Here is a 12,503-nt window from a genome sequence, read left to right on the forward strand (position 1 = left end):
TCATTCAAAACTTGCTTTATGAAGTTTCTTAATTTTTAGAAAATTAAAAAGCGCAAAACATAGACATTCTAAACATTTCTTCTGTTTCTTACAATCAGTTGATTTCCCAGGTAAACTTTTCCTTTGTACATCTAGGGCAGAGTTGTCATATGTGTCTTACACAATCATTTTATAGGCCCAGTTTTTCCCCGTGTGTGTATGTGTATGCCTCTATCTATATCTTTACACAATATATCTCCATGTATATATCATTGAGCGAAGAGGGATTTTTTTTCCTCCAGGTCAGGGTTGGCTAGCTGATAAGCCGTGTGTATTCTTTTTCATTCCCTTCACAGGCTGCATGTCTTCTGCTAGAATTTCCTTTTTGGATCTCAGGCCAGAGGCAAATTGATGTGCCCAGCCCATAACCACATTTCTGGTGAATGACAAGCATTTATCTAGTGCAGCCCTTCACAATTCACAGAAGGTTTTTTTGTTCCCATGGTCTGGTCCCTTAAGTGAGAGAAAGTGATTGTGTTTCCAGATAATTGAAATAGTCAATAATTCTTCTCCTGTTACAGGTAACCTCTGGGAGGTCCCATGGTGGCTCAGTGGAAACAAACCTGACTAGTATCCATGAGGATGCAGTTTCCATCCCTGGCCTTGCTCAGTGGGTTAAGGATCTGGCCTTGCCGAGAGCCATGGTATGGGTTGCAGATGTGACTTGGATCTGGCATTGTGGTGGCTGTGGCCTAGGAACTTCCATATGCTACAGGGGTGGCCCTAAGAAGGCAAAAAGAAAACAAGTAACCTCTGAAAAAAACTGCAGTCCACAGAATCTGTTGTTCCCAGCTCACATTCATGAAAAAAACTTTCACAGACACATCTCTCTTTTGCTGGTGTTGTGTTTTGTCTTTTTTTTTTTTTTAAGGGCTGTACTCAGGGCATATGGAAGTTCCCAGGCCAGGGGCTGAATCGGAACTGCAGCTGGCAGCCTACACCACAGCCAGATCTGAGCTGTGTCTGCAACGAATACCACAGGTCACAGCAATGTTTGATCCTTAACCCACTGAAGGAGGCCAGGGATGGAACCTGCATCCTCATGGATACTAGTTGGATTCTTAACCTGCTGAACCACGACGGGGAATCCAAGACGGCATTTTTCAAAGGGTATTTCGTGGAAGGGGATAGAAATTCTACAGGAGAATGATAGAGGAGAATATTCAATTAATTATATAACTAATTAATCTGAAAACATGTTCAGTGGGCAAATATGTTTGGAAATACTGGGTTCATTAATGCTAAATGGGCTTCTTTACTGTAGTAAGTTGTTCTGAACTCTTATAATGGAAGCGGAGAAACCGAACTTGTGAATGGAAAATTTTTTCACAGGGACATCGGTATCTCATAGCATTGCAATACAGTGGGCTTCCGAGAGTACTTAACCTGGACTCAGTCTCCCATCTCTGCTTCTTACTGGGCATCTGTTTTATTCTCTGCTCTCTCCTTCCCTCACATCCTAGCCTCCTAACCCTCTGTAGTCATCATGGTAGAAAATGAAGTGATGACAGGTGTCAGAGCTTTATATCTTACAGCTTCAGGCATTAGAAAAACACTAGCCTCTCAGTTTCCTTCCCGAATTCCCACCGAGTAAAACAGGCCTAACTTGAAGCAATTACTCACCCGGGGACCAATCAAATGTGGCTTGTAGGTGGAGTCTGGGAAAGATATTGTGATTGGCCAAACTAAGGTCATGTGCTTACTTTTGGGCCAATCAACTGCAGCCAAGAACGCGGTTGTTGAATAAAACGGCTGCTCCGGGAGTAGCTACGTGAAGGGGTGAAATGGGGCTAAAGGCTACTTGCTAGAGGAGACAAGGGGACTGGAGAGACAAAGCAGTGTGCCCATGATACAGAGGAGAGGCAACATGGATTTCCAAAAGAAGGCACATTGTATGCAGCTTTTCCCCAGATATATTTGACCACAGGTATTTATTTAATTTTATTTTATTTATCTTTTGTCTTTTTAGGCCTAACCCGTCGGCACATGGAGGTTCCCAGGCTAGGGGTCCAATTGGAGCTGTAGCGGCTGGCCTACTCCACAGCCTCAGCAACGCCAGATCCATGCCCCATCTGCGACCTACGCCACAGCTCACGGCACCGCTGGATCCTTAACCCATTGAGCGACGCCAGGGATGGAGCCTGCGTCCTCAGGGATGCTAGTCGGGTTCGTTAACCACTGAGTCACAACGGGAACTCCCACGGGTATTTATTTTGGATTAGAATCCCGGGAATTGGCGTTATGAGCAATGCCTTTTGGAAGTGATGATGTAAAGGCATGGAAGAGAGGTGGGGAGGGTAGCGGGGTGAAGTGGGGGCTAGCAGATCTTACCCAAGGGAGGCACTCACTGCCTTGGTTTCTTGCTGGCGTCTTGGGCTCTGGGTCTCTGAAGTAAGAGTTCACCACAGTGGTGGTGGTTGAGCCTTCTGCCACTTCTCGCCGGCCTTGCCAAATTGTTGCTATAGAGGGCTACTCTGGAAGGACCTATTTGTGTTTCTAAAATTCCACTTTCCTTAGAAGGTCTTTTCCCTTTGGAGACAAGATTCCAGGGCCTTCATCCCAGGACCCACATGTCTTATTGCCACTCCTTGTTGCAGCTCCTGAGTCATGCCTTTTTCACTGACCCACTAAATAGTAGAAACAATTTTTAATCATTGGATTTACCATGCAGATATAGGACTGGCATTTGTTAATGATGAGATTTATTGCAATAAAATTAATACGCTCCACTGTCCTTTTTAATAAGGCAAAGCAGATAGTGCAACTCTAGTTAAATGTACTTTGTATGAGCTAAGTCAGGGATTTCAGCTGAACCACAGTTGCCTGATTGTCTGTGCTCAGCTCATGGAAAAGCAGGTTTTCTTCTACTTTCATCAGAGCCCTTAAAGGTAAACTTGATCATCTGAATGAGCCCAGGGCAGCTTGCTTAGGGGAGATAATCAAGAAGCCCATTAGACCAGGAGTTTCAAGCTTCTGGAACAGTCATATACCTTTTGAGGCTGAAATCTCCCCAGGAGATTTCAATCCCAAAGAATTGACATATTTTAAAGAAGTCCCTGCATTGACCTTGACAACTCTGCCAGCAATGTGACCCTGGGCAGGACTTCAAAGGAACCCTTTGGATGTGGCCAAGCGTAATTTGAAAGCCACTGATGGTTATGAAAGATCTTAGGGCAGGACCTCGCTCCAACTGTGCACAGATGCCCAGTCCAAGGGAGCTTGCCTTTTCTTGCTGTGACACTAAACTTCATTAGGATGGCCACAGCATTTTATAGTTTTTCTCTGGAAATCTTATTATTCCTTACTTGGGTTGTATAATAATTGAGCTATATGACTTACCTTTGTATATTTGCTTACTAGTTTGTAATGTACTCAAAGGAAGGATTCACTAGGTTCCCAAATACCCAGTCAGTGCCCACATTTCCAAGATTATTTAAGTGTGTGGTGTGTGTTTGTGTGTATGTATTTGATTGAATCTGGATTTAATCAGAGCTCATCCATTGCATTTGGCATTTTGATTTATGGTTTCTCCTACCTTCTTTGTGTTTTTCTTGCAATTTTTTTATTGAAGAAAAATGCATCATCCACCCTATATAATTTCTCACATTGTGGTTTTTACAGTTTGCATGATTTGGCAGAACACATTTAAACAGAACTTAAGAAAGATTTTTCAACAGAGATACACATTTGTTTCCCTAGAATGTGTCATTCTGACTCCTAGGTCTGCAGCTTTGTGCGCTTTCATTGGTGTGCTCTCCAGAGGGGCTTACACACCTCTCTGCTTGAGGGTCCTTTACTCTAGCTAGGCCAGCCTCCTTGTCATGCTGGTATAGAGCCACCTCCTTCACAAAATCATAGGTGGTTAAGGAGCAAAGGACCTGGAGCCAATCTCATATCCATGATTCATATTCAACTGGAGTGTCCTTCCTTTCATCACCTCTCATGTATATTCATCACCTTCTCAGGTGATGAGACTCAGATCCACCCAGGAACTCTGTATGATAGAGTGGGAACAAAGCATGAACTTTGTAGCTGGAAATATTGGAGTTAGACTCTTGTGTTGGCTGCTCCCCAAGATCTTCTGATCTTGTACAAGTTACTGAACACCTCTGAGCTTTAGTGTTTTCATCTGTATGATGGGAATTTGCAAGGACTGAAGAAGGAAAAGTGAAGCAGAACTATTCTTCCCATTGCTTAGGCCAAAAGCATCAGAGTTACTCTTTTTTTTGGGGGGGGGGGCTGTGTTTGCAGCATGTGGAAGGTCCTGGGCCAGGGACTGAACCTGCACCAAGCAATGACCTGAGCCACTGCACTGACAGCGCCAGACTCTTAACACACCGAGCCACACAGAAACTCCTAGAGTTACTCTTTACTTCTCTCTCTCACATCTCATACTGGAAAAAGACCATGAGAAAAAGCTCGGTGTTAACATGGTTTGGTCAGGACTCCTCTTTGAGTCTTTAAAAATATAGGAAATCCTTATGTAACAAGAATAGCTAATATCTATTGGTCTTATACTCTTCATCAGGCAGTGTACAAGGGCCTTATATCTAATAACGCATTTGCTCTTGAAACAATCCCATGAGGTATTAATATCAGTACTCCTATTTTACAGACGAAGAAACTGAGATCCTGAAAAATTAAGTAACTTGTCCAAGGTTACATAGCTGTTAAGTGACATCTGGATTTGAACCCAGGTAGTCAGGTTTCAGAGGCTTCCTAACCCTGGACGTGCAACTGAATCCTCTGGGAGCTATTACAATATTTTAAGCTACACCTTGGCCCACATCAATAGGCTGAGTCTCTGGGGCTTGGATCCAGGCATGAATACTTCTTCAAAGTTCCTAGAATGTTCTAGTGGGCAACTAGGGTTGAGAGCAACTGACTGTAGTTGTGTGTTGTGTGTCTGTTGGTAGACTGTAACTGCACCTGAGACCCGCACCCATGATTATTATTAATTATATCTGTCTACCCTCAAGTCTACTCTTGGGTGTCCTTGGATGTTAGCTCCTCTCTTTGGAATTAGGTCGGCTGTCTAAGTCCCCTCAGACCTAACATCTCAAGCCTCTGTGCTTCAGGGAAGCTCAGAGTCTCATCAATTGACCTGGGAGCCAGGGACGAGATTAAGGGGGGGGGGTCCATGCTGGCCACTTTGTTGGTGACAGCCGGAAAACTCTTCCAAAGCCTTGACAGGGCTTGTCACAGCCCGAGTGAAATGCATACGTGTGCTCGTCGCCTTTATGTGCGGCTCAGGCCAGTTGAGGTGAGAAATGTATGGGCATGGAACCACTGGAGGAATGCTTCATCAGCTGTCAGCCGCCAAACACAGCAACGATCAGATTCACAGTGACCCTTAGATTTCGTCAGTCGCTGCGGTCCCTCACCCGTCTGGGAGATTGACGGCACTGTCTTGTCAGTTTGTCACATCAAATGACAGCCTCTCCAGATTTGGTTCTGCGTGGACAAGTGGAGCTGTCACAGAAACCTTGTCGACTCAAGGAGCCAGTGGCAACTCACCACAGTCACGCGGTGTGAATAGGGAGAACAGGGCAGTTAGGGGCTCTCCGGCATTAATACAAGAAGGTTGACAAATTAAAGCTTGTCATTTCCCTTAAAGCCACTCAGTGATCGTATGATTTTGGACATGGCCATGTGAAGGCAAGAATCTGCAGCGGTTGCTGTGGATCCTATTTTCCAGTCTCTCCTTCTTTTAGGTCATCAAACCTCAGGCGAGTTGGACCACTGCAAGGAGCACCTGGGTCTTTGCAGTGCCCCAGGGCATCTTCCCATTGTTAGTTGCACCAGGTGGAAAAAGAAAGGATCCATTGAGTTTAGATGGCAGCATTTGTCTTAACTAGACTTCCTCCAGCTTACTTCGTTGGGTGTAATTAAGATATGAAGGCAGATTTTTGTGACATGAAAAGGCATATAAACTTCATATTTTGTTATGTATTCCAGGTAGCTATGATTTTGTAAAAGTTAGTTGTCATTGGTTCCATCAATATATGTTTTATAGAAAGTAAATGTTCTAAGGTTCCATGACTATGATTCCACCCTTAGGGTAGTTAATAAATTCTTGAGAATAGAAGCATAGCTTGTAATTTGGATGTCTAATTGGCAAACCTTTGTTTGCATTCAATTACAAGATGATTGCATCTGATCAAACAATGATCCAGAAGCAAGGTTTCAGCTCTCCCTGTCCTGTTTTCTAAAATGATACAAGACCTGGAGTCCTGGGGGTTGGGTCTATCACCCAGAGACCTTAGAAAAATAGTAGGACCTTTCTGGACCTCCATTTCCTCATCTGCAAAAATCAAGGTATTGTGTTATATGGCCTCTAATTCCATCCCCAAATTCCACGTTCCTGTGATTCTGATCACAGTGCTGATCTAGTCATGCATGCAAAATGCTGAATATTTAAATACTTGCTCACAGGTTGAACATTTCATCACTGTCAAGAGCCCAGAATCATGTGGAGGGGCAGCACTTTCTTCTCTAGTTTCACGCTGAATGTAATTATACTTTAAATGACTTAATAAAGAAGGTGGGTGTCCTTCTTTGCCAGGGCTCGTCCTTGTGCTGTGCACGCTCTGTGTAATAGGGCTGCTTACTTGTCTCACCCAAATAGGCTGAGCCCCTGCTTGCCCATGACCCTGTGCTGGTCATCTGGTCCACCTGGTGTGAACCAGCGCTATTTGTGCTCCCTCTCAGGCACAGGTGTATCTCACTTATTGCTTCTTTATACTCCCTTGGGGAGCATTTACACCAAGATCGTAAAGAGGCAACTGCCAGGGTTATTTGTGAAGAACTGTGATCTATAACCCGCATGATACATACACACACTCACGCAAATGTACTTAACCTCATCTTTCTTTTTAAGAGCCATGAGAATGATAGACTTTGCTGTCAAACACTCTTCAGTTCAAATTTTGGCCTTAACATTTTCTGTTTTTTTAATCTGATTTTTTTTTGTCCTTTTTTTTTTTTTTTTTTTTTTGTCTTTTTGCCATTTCTCGGGCCGCTTTTGCGGCATATGGAGGTTCCCAGGCTAGGGGTCGAGTCAGAGCTGTAGCCACCGGCCTACACCAGAGCCACAGCAACGCAGGATCTGAGCTGCATCTGCAACCTACACCACAGCTCACAGCAACACCAGATCCTTAACCCACTGAGCAAGGGCAGGGACCGAACCCGCAACCTCATGGTTCCTAGTCGGATTCATTAACCACTGCGCCACGACGGGAACTCCTAATCTGATTTTTAAAATGCATTTCAGGAGTTGCCGTTATGGCTCAGCAGAAATGAACCTGATTAGTATCCATGAGGACACGGGTTCAGTCTCTGGCCTTGCTCAGTGGGTTAAGGATCTATTATTGCCATAACTGTGGTATAAGTTGCAGACACAGTTTGGATCCTATTCTGCTGTGGCATAGGCCTACAGCTGTAGCTCCGATTCAACCCCTAGCCTGGGAACGTCCATATGCCACAGGTGCGGCCCTAAAAAGACAAAAAAAAAAAAGAAAAAAAAAAGTTTTTACTGATATCAGTACGTTTTCACTAATAAGCACTTCAATATGCATATGGTTCATCAGAATTCAAGATTTATTTAAAGTTATTTCTATTTTTTAAGGTAAAATGTACATAATACAGTGAAATGCACGGCACTTTCTATTTGTGTGACTTTGGACTAATTTTTTTTTTAATGAAGTATAGTTGATTTTATACTCTGGTTTCTCTTCAGATCGCATAAATCTTTCGCCTTTTACTACTGAAGTATAGTTGATTTATAAGGGTGTGTAATGTCTGCTATACAGCAAAGTGATTTGGATATATGTGTATATATATATATACTTTAAATATATTTCTTCTTTTCCATTATGGTTCATCATAGGGTATTGAATATAGTTGCCTGTGCTCTACAGTAGGACCTCAAGCTCTCATTCCATTCCTCTCCCAACCCCACCCCCCTTGGCAACCACAACTCTGTTCTCTATGTCTGTGAATATGTTTCTGTTTCATAGATAGACTCATTTGTGTCATATTTTAGATTTTGGACAAATTCTTTAACCTGGCTATGCCTTGGTTACTTTATCTGTAGAAGAGATGATGACGGGTAATCCTTGTGCCGACTGAAGAGAAAGGCACAACCTAAAAGTGGAGAATTATGTTTTATTTGGTGGATATTCTGAGTACTTCCAGCCTAGAACACAGCGTCTCAGACAACGCTGAGAAACTATTCCAAGAAAGCAAGAGGGGGTTGAGCCAGGAGATAAAGACATTTTTGCAGTGAAAGACCCGGTAGTCAGAACATCAAAAGATTAACAGTGGTTAATCTACGAAAATCAGACAAATGAATGAATCTAGTGCTTTTCTAGGTATGGGAAGATGTAGAGTCTAGGCCCACTGAAATCAGGCCTTTGACATGCACCTCAGCTCTCTGGGGCCAGTATCCTGTGCTTTCTCATCCTGAGTCTCCTCAGGGCGCAACTTCGAGTCTGTAGCAGTTGACGGCTAGATGGTGAGCATTCTTTGTTTCCATCCTGAGTTCCCGTTGGGGCGGCTGTAATGTGGTGGCTTGATGGCTACAACTTCCTCAGGTCACACTTGTTGGGCCATTGTGAGGACATCAGGAGAGAATGTAGGAGGCATGGTGCTCACGTGTAGTGGGCACTCTGGAAAGGTGAGCTCTGACTGCATCCAGACGAACTGTGAAATGCTGTCCATCTCTCCCTTTTCCAAGCAACCTCTGGCCCTTTTCATTTAACCTTCTCTGGCTGCCAAATTGCAGACTGAAGGCTGATGGGTGAACCTTCTCCCTAGATACTGTTCAGGTGTCCTGATGTGCTGGTTGGTCAGGAGTTTGGGAGGTCTAGCCTCCAGCAAGGGATGAGTGTTGGTGGCCCATGGTGACTTCAAAGTTGGCATATCTGACTTTAGTGTTAGCATAAAATTCTCTGTGATTGCAGATCAATTCCAGAAAAGCCTCATGGAGGTTCTAATGGATTGGCCAGTTCCAGGGACTCTGCTTCTCTCTCTCCAGCTTGAGTAGTAATGACTCCTCAAATTGTGGCTGCGGAGGGGAAGGCCACTGTGGCCTTTGCTGACGGGGACTTGCCCTGCCGTGAACCTCCTGGGACTGTTCTGTGCTTTCACCACACTCAGCTCCTGGGGATAAGCATTTTTTTCCTGAAGCCTTGAGGGGAACTTAGGGATAGCTTCTACCCCAATACGAAGACCAGGGGTTCTCCTGGTTTAGACTGCCTCAGAATGATCTGGAGTGCTTGTTAAAATACTGATTGCCAGGTCCATCCCCAGAGTTTCCGATTCAATTGTGCTGGGTGGGACCCGAAAATCTGTGTTTTTTTTTTTTACAAGTCCCCAGGTGATGCTGATGCTGCTGTTTTGAGGACCACACTTTAAGAGCCTCTGATCAAGGGAGTTCCCATTGTGGCTCAGTAGTAAAGAACCCAGTTAGTATCCATGAGGACACAGGTTTCATCCCTGGCCCCACTCTGTGGGTTAAGGATCCGGCGTTTCCATGAGCTGTTGTGTAGTTTGCAGATGTGGCTCAGCTCCTGTGTTGCTGTGGCTGTGTCGTAGGCTGGCAGCTGCAGCTCTGATTTGACCCCTAGTCTGGGAACTTCTGTAAGCCACAAGTATGGTCCTAAAAAGCCAAAAAAAAAAAAAAAAAAAAAAAGACAAAACAACAACAAAAGCCAACCTCTGATCAAGACCAAAATAACCTCCAGGCCATCGGACAGTTTCCTGGACCTATCCCTACTCTTGCAAGCTTGTCTGCCCCATTAGCCGTGACCTTGCTTGTATGAATTAATGGCCTCCAACTGGGAGGAATCTACCCCCTGCAATCCATGCCTGGGAATGAGTTGCATGGGAGAGGGAACAAGCTGAGACACTGGTGCCCTCTGTCATTGTTACAATGGAGTAGGGAGTTGACATGATTGATTTAAAGATGCCAATAGAGGATGTGCTGTTTCTTTAAGCGCAAAGACTGTGAGAACTTATGGAGATACTTAAAACCTGAAGCAGGAGAGTAGCAAGCTCCCAGGTGGTGGCATGAGCTTCCCAGCTCCCCACCCCCCAGCACCCACGAAGATGAGCAGCTGCTGCTGATGCCATCTGCGTGTCGTGAAGATTTTATGAGGCACAAGAAGCTTGCCTTTGCCAGACAGGCTCAGAGAGGTTTCTGTTCTGCTTCGGCACAGCTTCCCCATGTGCACATTTTGGTGACTCTGGCCAAGTGCCTGCCTGCTCAGCTGGTGTAGAAACGGATACAAAGCATTGCCAGCACATTCCTGGGGGATGGGTGACTTGGAGGTCAACTTCTCAGGTAGAACGTGTTCCTTGGTGGGTTCACCCTGTTCCATCCTTCCTGTCTGAAGTGTCTGCTGGCTCTGGGCTCCTGCTGCCTCAGTGTCTATATCGACACCTTCCCCTGGAAAAAAATCTGCTTTTTGAAGGTCAGAACGTTCCATGGGTAGGAGCTAATTGGGGGGGGGGCAGATGTGCCCCCTCAAAAATTGAAGTCTTTTGTGCAGATCCTAAGTTAAGCCATGAATTTTATTTTCTGTATGGGCAGAGGTGGAAGCATGATGATAGAAACAGATGGGAGAGAAAGGGACCCCTATTGTTCTGAGCATCCTTCCCCAAATCAGCTGCATCAAGGACCCTGACCCTGCGTTGCTGGGGGTGTGGCACTTGCCCAGGCAGCAACCAGCTGTTCCCAGGAGGACTGAACACTGAGCCGCCTCTGCCCTTGGGCTTTCTTCTTTTGGAGGCCAGTCCTGGCTGCCATCAATCAGGCCTTGCAGACACTGTTCATGTCACATCTCTCCTTGAACTCTTCCTCGGATTCCTCCACTCACACCTGGGGCTGTAGCCTCTGCCTCAGTCACCTGGGCCAATGCAAGAGCATTGGTCGATAATTGTCTCTAGGCTTGCATGTCATCCCCCATCCCCCGCCCCGCCACGTCTCCCCCACCTCTTGCTCCTGGCCTCCCCTCTCCTGACTCCGCTGGCCCTATAGCCAAGGCACCTCTCCTCTGTCTCCTCCCAGCTCGGCAGGTATCTCTGGAGTGGTGACTGAATAGGCAGGTGTTTCCCAGAAAATCCTTCCAGGGGCCATTTCCAGGAGAAGTGTTAGTCTCTCTTTGTGTCCGTTCCTCCTTTCCTCTGTCTGTCAATTTATCAAGTGTAAATGCATTGAGTGTCCCAGTTGCCACGCCTCAGGCAGTGATCCACTCTTCCTGCAGTGACTGGACGCCACATGTACTTGTCAGGCTGTCACCTGGTAGTTGCAATGCCACCTAGCTGTTTTGACCATCAGTCTGGTGGTTCCCACATGCTGGTCTGCTCACTGGTAGCTGGAGCACTTGTTAAAAACACTGGTTCCTGAATTCCTCTGGTGAAGATTCCTATGTGGTAGGGCTGGGATGGAATATGGAATCCTATAGTAATTTTGATGATTTCTCATTTGGAGGTGGACACAGCCATACTAAAGTTGAAATAGAAATTTAAATAATAATGATTATACTGAAACTTTTGAAAAAGAAAAGTGGAGTGCATGGGGGATAATAGGTAGATATTTTAAAAATTAAAGTGTAGCTCATTTTACAACGTCGTGCCAATTTCTGATGTATAACAAAGTGACTCAGGCACACATATATATACACACACGTTCTTCTTTATATTCTTTTTCATCAGGGTCTACTCCAGGAGATTGGATATAGTTCCCTGTGCTACACAGTAGGACCTTGTTGTTTATGCATTCTAAGTGTAATAGTTTGCATCTGCTAACCCCAAACTCCCAGTCCATCCTACTCCCTCCTCCTCCCCCGTGGCAACCACAGGTCTGTTCTCTATATCTATATCTATATCAGACTCTATATCTGTGAGTCTGTTTCTGTTTTGTAGATTGGTTCATTTGCGCCATATTTTAGATTCCACATATAAGTGATATCATATGGTATTTGTCTTTCTCTTTCTGACTTCACTTAGCATGATAATCTCTAGTTGCATCCATGTTGCTGCGAATGGCATTATTTCATTCTTTTTTATGGCTGAGCAGTATTCCATTTTATATATGTACTACATCTCTTAATCCAATCATCTATAGATGGACATTTATGTTGTTTCCATGTCTTGGCTAATGTGAATAGTGCTGCAATGAACCTAGGGGTTCTTGTATATTTTCAGGTTATAGTTTTGTCTGTATATATGCCCATGAATGTGATTTCTGGATCATAGGGTAATTCTATTTGTAGTTTTCTGAAGAACCTATGTACTTTCCTCCATAGTGGTTGTACAAATTTCCATTCCCACTGACAATGTAGGAGGGTTCCCTTTTCTCTGCACCCGCTTTAGCACTTGTCATTTGTAGTTGTTTTTTTTTTTTTTTGTCTTTTTGCCATTTCTAGGGCTGCTCCTGCGGCATGTGGAGGTTCCCAGGT

General features: G+C 44.7%; 1 long non-coding RNA gene across 1 annotated transcript in view; it reads left to right on the forward strand.

The window, feature by feature from the left end:
- Nucleotides 1-1,810: 1,810 nt before the first annotated feature.
- Nucleotides 1,811-12,503, forward strand: part of LOC102157744 (uncharacterized) — a 312,356-nt gene continuing 301,663 nt past the window's right edge. Inside the window, exon 1 of the long non-coding RNA XR_014840344.1 lies at nucleotides 1,811-1,966. This is a non-coding gene — a long non-coding RNA (uncharacterized LOC102157744). The remainder of the gene's footprint in view (nucleotides 1,967-12,503) is intronic.

This window comes from Sus scrofa, chromosome 3 (genome assembly GCF_054392235.1).
Source record: "Sus scrofa isolate SSC_HxYL_T2T_F1_AM1 chromosome 3, Sscrofa_HxYL_maternal_Yorkshire_Landrace_v2.0, whole genome shotgun sequence".
Classification (NCBI taxonomy): Eukaryota; Metazoa; Chordata; class Mammalia; order Artiodactyla; family Suidae; genus Sus; species Sus scrofa.